This window comes from Trichechus manatus, unplaced genomic scaffold (genome assembly GCF_000243295.1).
Source record: "Trichechus manatus latirostris isolate Lorelei unplaced genomic scaffold, TriManLat1.0 scaffold00144, whole genome shotgun sequence".
Taxonomy (NCBI): Eukaryota; Metazoa; Chordata; class Mammalia; order Sirenia; family Trichechidae; genus Trichechus; species Trichechus manatus.
In genome coordinates, this window is record NW_004444080.1 from 1,154,956 (window position 1) to 1,161,238 (window position 6,283).

At 43.6% G+C, this 6,283-nt stretch overlaps 1 protein-coding gene across 5 annotated transcripts in view; it reads left to right on the forward strand.

Annotated features, from left to right (window-relative positions):
• The first annotated feature begins 863 nt into the window (after positions 1 to 863).
• The window catches only part of SLC35A3 (solute carrier family 35 member A3), a 61,372-nt gene continuing 55,952 nt past the window's right edge, over positions 864 to 6,283 (forward strand). For 2 of the 5 annotated variants that reach the window (XM_023739986.1, XM_004385715.2), the window contains exon 1: positions 864 to 1,122. The gene's annotated coding sequence lies outside the window, so the exon portion shown is untranslated. Of the gene's footprint in view, positions 1,123 to 1,592; positions 1,616 to 6,283 lie in introns of those variants that run through there. The other 3 variants (XR_002825536.1, XM_023739987.1, XM_023739984.1) reach the window with 2 other exon arrangements.

The following is a 6,283-nucleotide window of genomic DNA, read 5'->3' on the forward strand; positions in this document are numbered from 1 at the left end:
TGGAATTTTTTGAAGATCACATTACAGAAAATTTTATAGTCAGTCTACTCTAACACAGTTATTTATTTCCCTCTCTTCTCTCTCTTTCTGCTATGCACTTCTCTTGGAAATAGTTTTAATCATATGCAATATAAACAATATATTGGAAGCAATATAAACAAATATAGGTTGAGTTAAAAGCTGCACTGTGTTAAGAAGGAGATTATCCTGCTCTGCTCTTTGATGATCAGATTGGACCTAGAATATTAATTTCAGCCTTTCCATCACCAGAATGGGCTGCAGCGGTTGGACGGTTTGCAACAAAGATATTGGAAGGCCTTTTAAAGGTAATGTTTTATAAAGTGATCCAGGCAGACCGGAAGGGGTTAGTCCCTTATAACCCTTAGATTCTCTGGCTCTAGCTCGCTTTCTTTTTTTCCTCTTGTAGTTAAGGTTCCGCTCAGCCTCAAGGTCTGTCAGGTGGGAGAAGTGGCCATTTGCAATTGAACCAGCCGTTTTCCGGACTATCACGGTCACGGTCTCCTTCGGCAGCCTGGGCCGGGGTAATCTTGTTTGCTTTCAATGTCAGTGTCAGGCATTCTTAGAAGCAGGTTCCTTTGCTTCCTGGATCCGCCTCCCCACTCCCTCTCAGGGTCCTTTGCGCCAAAGGACTTTGCCCTTTCTTTCGCAGTTGGGAACCCTAGCACCCTCCGCAACCGCATAGCCCCGCAGAGGTCTCCGGCAGAAGCCTAGCTGTCTACCTTGTCCCCTCGGAACCCGTCCAGTAGGAGGCAGTGTCCCTGGCGGTGACGCGACGGTGAAGCCCGAACAGGGGGCTCCCCGCAGAGAAGCCCGGTGCCTCTCTTTCCGGACGGAGGTAGCAAGAGCCGAGCTGGGACCACCAAACCGGAGCCGGGAACGGCGTTTGCCCGGGCCGAGGCGGAAGCCGGAGCATTTGGAAGACGGGACCGCGGGAACCCGGAAACGCCTGGAGCTCGCTGGTCTGGCGGCTGCGAAGGCAGCGGGGGTTGGGAGTCCTGCGAATCAGCGTTCGCGGGGAAGCCCGCAGGCTCGGCAGCCTGGGGCGCCGGTCGGAGCTGAGCCGCGGCCCCACCGCGCCAAGCCGGGCGAGCTTCGCGGGAGGTGAGCTCTGGTCGTTCCTGGTTAGAGGCCGGTGCTGGGAGGCTGGGGACTGTGGCGGCGCAGGAGGCTCTTGGGGGAAGCCCTGGCAGCTCCGGAGGAGGAGGAGGGTTGCGGGTGGCTAATGTGAAGTCCGTCTAGGTGAAGAGGTCGGTGTTGGGGATGTGAAGTACCAGCTAAGTACAGGTGGAAGCGAATAAGGTGACACGTTGTAATTCTGAGGAACGATGTGCGGAACGTGCTGGGTGGAGGAGGAAAAAGGCCTGAAGAAAGGGGTGTGTCGAGCCAATGAAAACGGCTGTGTGTACCTTAGAGCCTGGAGCTTGGGGAGCAAAGGGACCCGTGGGCCAAACTGGCGGTCAGTCATTCCTTCCGTGAAGGCCTCGTGAATTCCTGCTCCTTGTGTAGCACTATGGTAGGCACGGATCCACCAGGCGAGGAGGACCCTGGACTCAAGGAGCCACAGGGATTTCAAGAAATTGAAAAGCTGCCCTTGGTAAGGCTAAATTCGAAGGAAAGGGCTCTCTGAGGCCATATGGGATTGCCTTCGGAATCGGTGTGTGTGTTGGGGAAGGGTTGAGTGTTGAGGGAAGGAAAAAAAATTTTTTTGTGTGTGTGTTAACAATATTAGGAAGTGCACCAAGCTTTTATGTCATCAATAGGTAAATGTTTTAAAAATTCCGTTTCTCATTCTTTTAAATTTCCATTTTGGTGTATGTTTTACAAGGTACATAATTTATTGGTGTTGGGGTGCAGTGTGTATAATTTATAAATAAATATGCATATATTAGGGCTTCTTAGTGAAAAAAGCTTTTTTAACCGTGGCGTATATGATAAAAAAAAGGAGCCCTGATGGCACGCAGTGGTTAAGCGCTCGGCTGCTAACCGAAAGGTCGGTGTTTGGAACCCCCCAGTAGCTCCGGGGAAGAAAAGACCTGGCAGTCAGCTCCAGTAAAGATTACAGCCCAGGAAACTCAATGGGACAGTTCTACTCTGTTCTATGGAGTAGCTATGAGTCGAAATCAACCTGACAGCACGCAACAACATCATATGATAAAAATGTTTAGTTATCACCATTCTATAGCAGGGGTTCCTAACCTGAGGTTCATGGACTAAGAATCTCTAGATAAGCTTTAGGGAGTCTGTGAATACTCTGAAATTATATGCAAAATTTTGTGAGTCTGTACAGTTCTCTGGAGAGAAGGTCTGTATCTTTCACCATATTCCCAAAAAGGCCCATGACCTCCCACAAAGGTTAAGAACTTCTGTTATTGAGGACTGAGACCTCAATAACTCCATTCATCTAGTCTTACCCTCTTGCCATGTTTAATGGATACATCTGATATTCCTCAAGCCCACAGTATGACTGGATTTGCAGTCTTTTTCTATTTTGCAGTAGATGCAATTGCAGTGCCTTTCTGGTGGCGTAGTGGTTGAGAGCTCAGCTGCTAACCAAAAGTTCGGCTGCTAACCGAAAGGTTGGCAGTTCACTTCTTCAAAACCCTAGGGGGCAATTCTTCTCTGTCCTGTAGGGTTGCGATGAGTTGGAATTGACTTGATGGCAATGATTTTTTTTTTTTTTTTTGGTGGTGGTGGTGGGGGATTGGCCTTTACAGGTGTTTGAGCTGTATCTATTTGTTGCATGGTTACCTGGCTCATCATTTTCCACCTCTTTCTTGAGAGAGGGAGAATTTTGATTAACATGTTTATTTAAACCACTAACGCCTCTCAGTACAGGAACATTGGTGCAAATGAATTCAAGAATAATATTAAATGTAGTAATGGGCCTTGCTTAGTAACCCACTTACATTTCACTACTTAAAAACAAACTGAACTTTTTATTATAATCTATTAAATGCTGTATTTGAAAATGGAACCAGAGTTAAATTTTTTGTTTTTAGAATCAGCATTCAGCTTTGATAGTTAAAAATGAAATTGGGTACAGTTTCTAGGTGCTCTTACTTGCTTTCACTGGTAAACTGAAGTTATTTCTTTTATAGGAGTAACTTCTGAATTTACATTCTGGTCCTAACTTCCCTCCCAAGTACTGATTTTACTTCTTCAGGATCTCAAATTTAGTTCTTCACTTTTTCATTCTCACTGCCTCTGTGCTGGAACCGTGGTGGTGCAGTAGTTAAGTGCTTGGCTGCCCCTGTGGGGCAGTTCTGCTCTGTCCTGTAGGGTTGCTGTGAGTCAGAATCGACTCCACAGTCAACAAGTTTTTTTCTTTTTTGGTACCTCTGTGCCAAATCTGGTTCTTCTTTCCTATTCTCATTTGCACTATAGCAATACCTTCCCCACTGGACTTGCTGCCCTCTTCTAGACTTGCTGTCCCCCTTCCAGTCACTGCCTTCCACCAAGCTTTTCAAAGCCAGCAAAGTCTTATGCCACTCTTTGATCATTCTTCCCTCAAAAACATTCAGTGACTCTCAGTTGGCTCCCGAATAAATTTATTTAGGGCAGCATTCAAAGCTTCCAAAATTTGGGGCTGTCCATGGCTCCGTTCAAATCAGTATGCCTCTTTCATTCTTTCTTTTTTGTGTGTTTGTTTGCATTACTTTATCCCACATAGCCTGTGTTCTAGCCAAGCTGGAGTAGTTACTTCAAAGTATGATTTTTGCATGCTCCATGCCTAGCTGCCATGGTCTTTGCCATCCTTTCTTCCTCCAAGAAAGCCTTTCCTATTACCTTCTTTATAGAAATTCTACCTATTCTTTAATGGTACCTTAAATGCCAGCTCCTTCTTTTGAAATCTACCATTAGTCCAAAACATTCTTTTTCTCTTGTGTGCTGCACTTTATAAATTTTATAATACGTGTTAAATTTGCATTGAACTATGATTATTTTACAATTTTATTGTCCCTGCTAACATGTAACATTTTAAGGGAAGTAGTTGTATCTTTTAAGCTTTTTTAGCACCTTAGTACTTGACCACAGTATCATGATGTATTAGACTCTTAATTAACAAATAAATTAAATCGTATAATGAAACAATAAAACTCCTTGATAGTGCCCCTAGAGACAAGGATAACTCTTACAGTATAGCCTTATTTCTGATTTTTATTACTAATTTTATATTTGAAAGTGCTTTTCTATTCCATGTTTAGTACCTCATTTGATCCTCATAACCTTTGAGATAAGACAGTTACTATCACTCCCATTTTACAGATGAGAATATTGAAGGCCAGACAAGTAAAATAATGTTCTAGGTCCTACATACACTCCTTAGGCTGCTTCCACCAGCAATTATATTTGATATGTCTTTCACACAGTAGGAGCTCAACTTGTTGAATGAAATACTGAGTGAATAATAGAATCAGCCCAAATAATCTCTCAGTTGAAAGCCTAATCTTATTTAGTGGCTATAAAGTATAACTTTTTTTTTTTTAATTTTTTATTGTTGTAGTTTAAATGAAGTTAACATTTCAAGTTAGTCTCCCATACAAAAATTTATACATACATTGTTATGTGACCCTTACTGTGACAGCCCATTCCTCCTTTCCACTCCCGATTCCCCATGTCCATTCAACCAGCTCCTAACCCTCTCTGCCTTCCCATCTCACCTGCGGACAGAAGCTGCCCATTTAGTCTTTTGTGTCTACTTGAGCTAAGAGGCACACTCCTCACGAGTATCACTTTATGTCCCACAGTCCAATCCAATTCCTGTCTGAAGAGTTGGCCTCGGAAAGTGTTTTAGTTCTGGACTGATAGAGAATCCGGGGGCTGTGTTTTCTGGGGTTCCTCCAGTCTCGGTCAGACCATTAAGTCTGGTCTTCTTACTAGAATTTGAGTTCTGCACCACACCTTTCTCCTGCTCCATCAGGGACTCTCTGTTGTGTTCCCTGTCAGGGGGGTCATTGGTGGTAGCTGGGCACCATCTAGCTCTTCTGGTCTCCGGCTGATGAAGTCTCTGGTTTATGTGGCCCTTTCTGTCTCTTGGGCTAATACTTTCCTTGTGTTTTTGGTGTTCTTTATTCTCCTTTACTCCAGGTGGTTGGGACCAATTGATGCATCTTAGATGGCCTCTTGCAAGCTTTTAAGACCCCAGACGCCACTCACCGAAGTAGGATGCAGAACATTTTCTTAATAAGCTTTGTTATGCCAGTTAACCTAGATGTCCCCTGAAAGCATGGTCCCCAGATCCCTACCCCTGCTACTCTGTCCCTCAAAGTCTTTGATTGTATTCAGGAAACTTCTCAGTTTTGGTTTAGTCCAGTTGTGCTGACTTCCCCTGTAGTGTGTGCTGTCCTTCCCTTCACCTAAGATAATACTTTCTACTATCTAGTTAGTGAATAACCCTCACCCTCCCTCCCCACCCTCATAACCATCAATGAATGTTGTCTTCTGTGTTTAAACCTTTTCTTGAGTTCTTATAATAGTGGTCTTATACTATATTTGTCCTTCTGTGACTGACTAAATTCACTCAGCATGGTGCCCTCCAGATTCTTCTGTGTTATGTTTCATGGCTTTATCATTGTTCTTTATCGCTGTGTAGTATTCCATTGTGTGGATATAGTATAATTTGTTTATCCATTCGTCCGTTGATGGGCACCTAGGTTGTTTCCATCTTTTTGCTGTTGTGAACAGTGCTACAGTGAACATGGGTGTGCATGTATCTATTCGTGTGGCAGCTCTTATTTCTCTAGGATATATTCCAAGGAGCAGGATAGCTGGACAGTATGGTACTTCTATTTCTAGCTTTTTAAAGAAGCACCAAATCGATTTCCCACCAACAGTGTATAAGTGTTCCAGTCTCTCCACAACCTCTCCAACATTTATGATTTTGTGTTTTTTGGATTAATGCTAGCCTTGTTCGGGCGAGATGATATCTCATTGTAGTTTTGATCTGCATTTCTCTAACGGCTAATGATCATGAGCATTTCTTCATGTGTCTGTTAGCTGCCTGAATATCTTCTTTGGTGAAGTGCTTGTTCATATCCTTTGCCCATTTTTTAATTGGATTATTTGTCTTTTTGTTGTTGAGGTTTTGCAGTATCTCCTAGATTTTAGAGATTAGACGCTGATCAGATTCATCGTAGCCAAAAATTTTTTCCCAGTCTGTAGGTTGTCTTTTGACTGTTTTGGTGAAGTCTTTTGATGAGCATAAGTGTTTGATTTTTAGGAGCTCCCATTTATCTAGTCTCTCTTCTGGTGCTTGTGCATT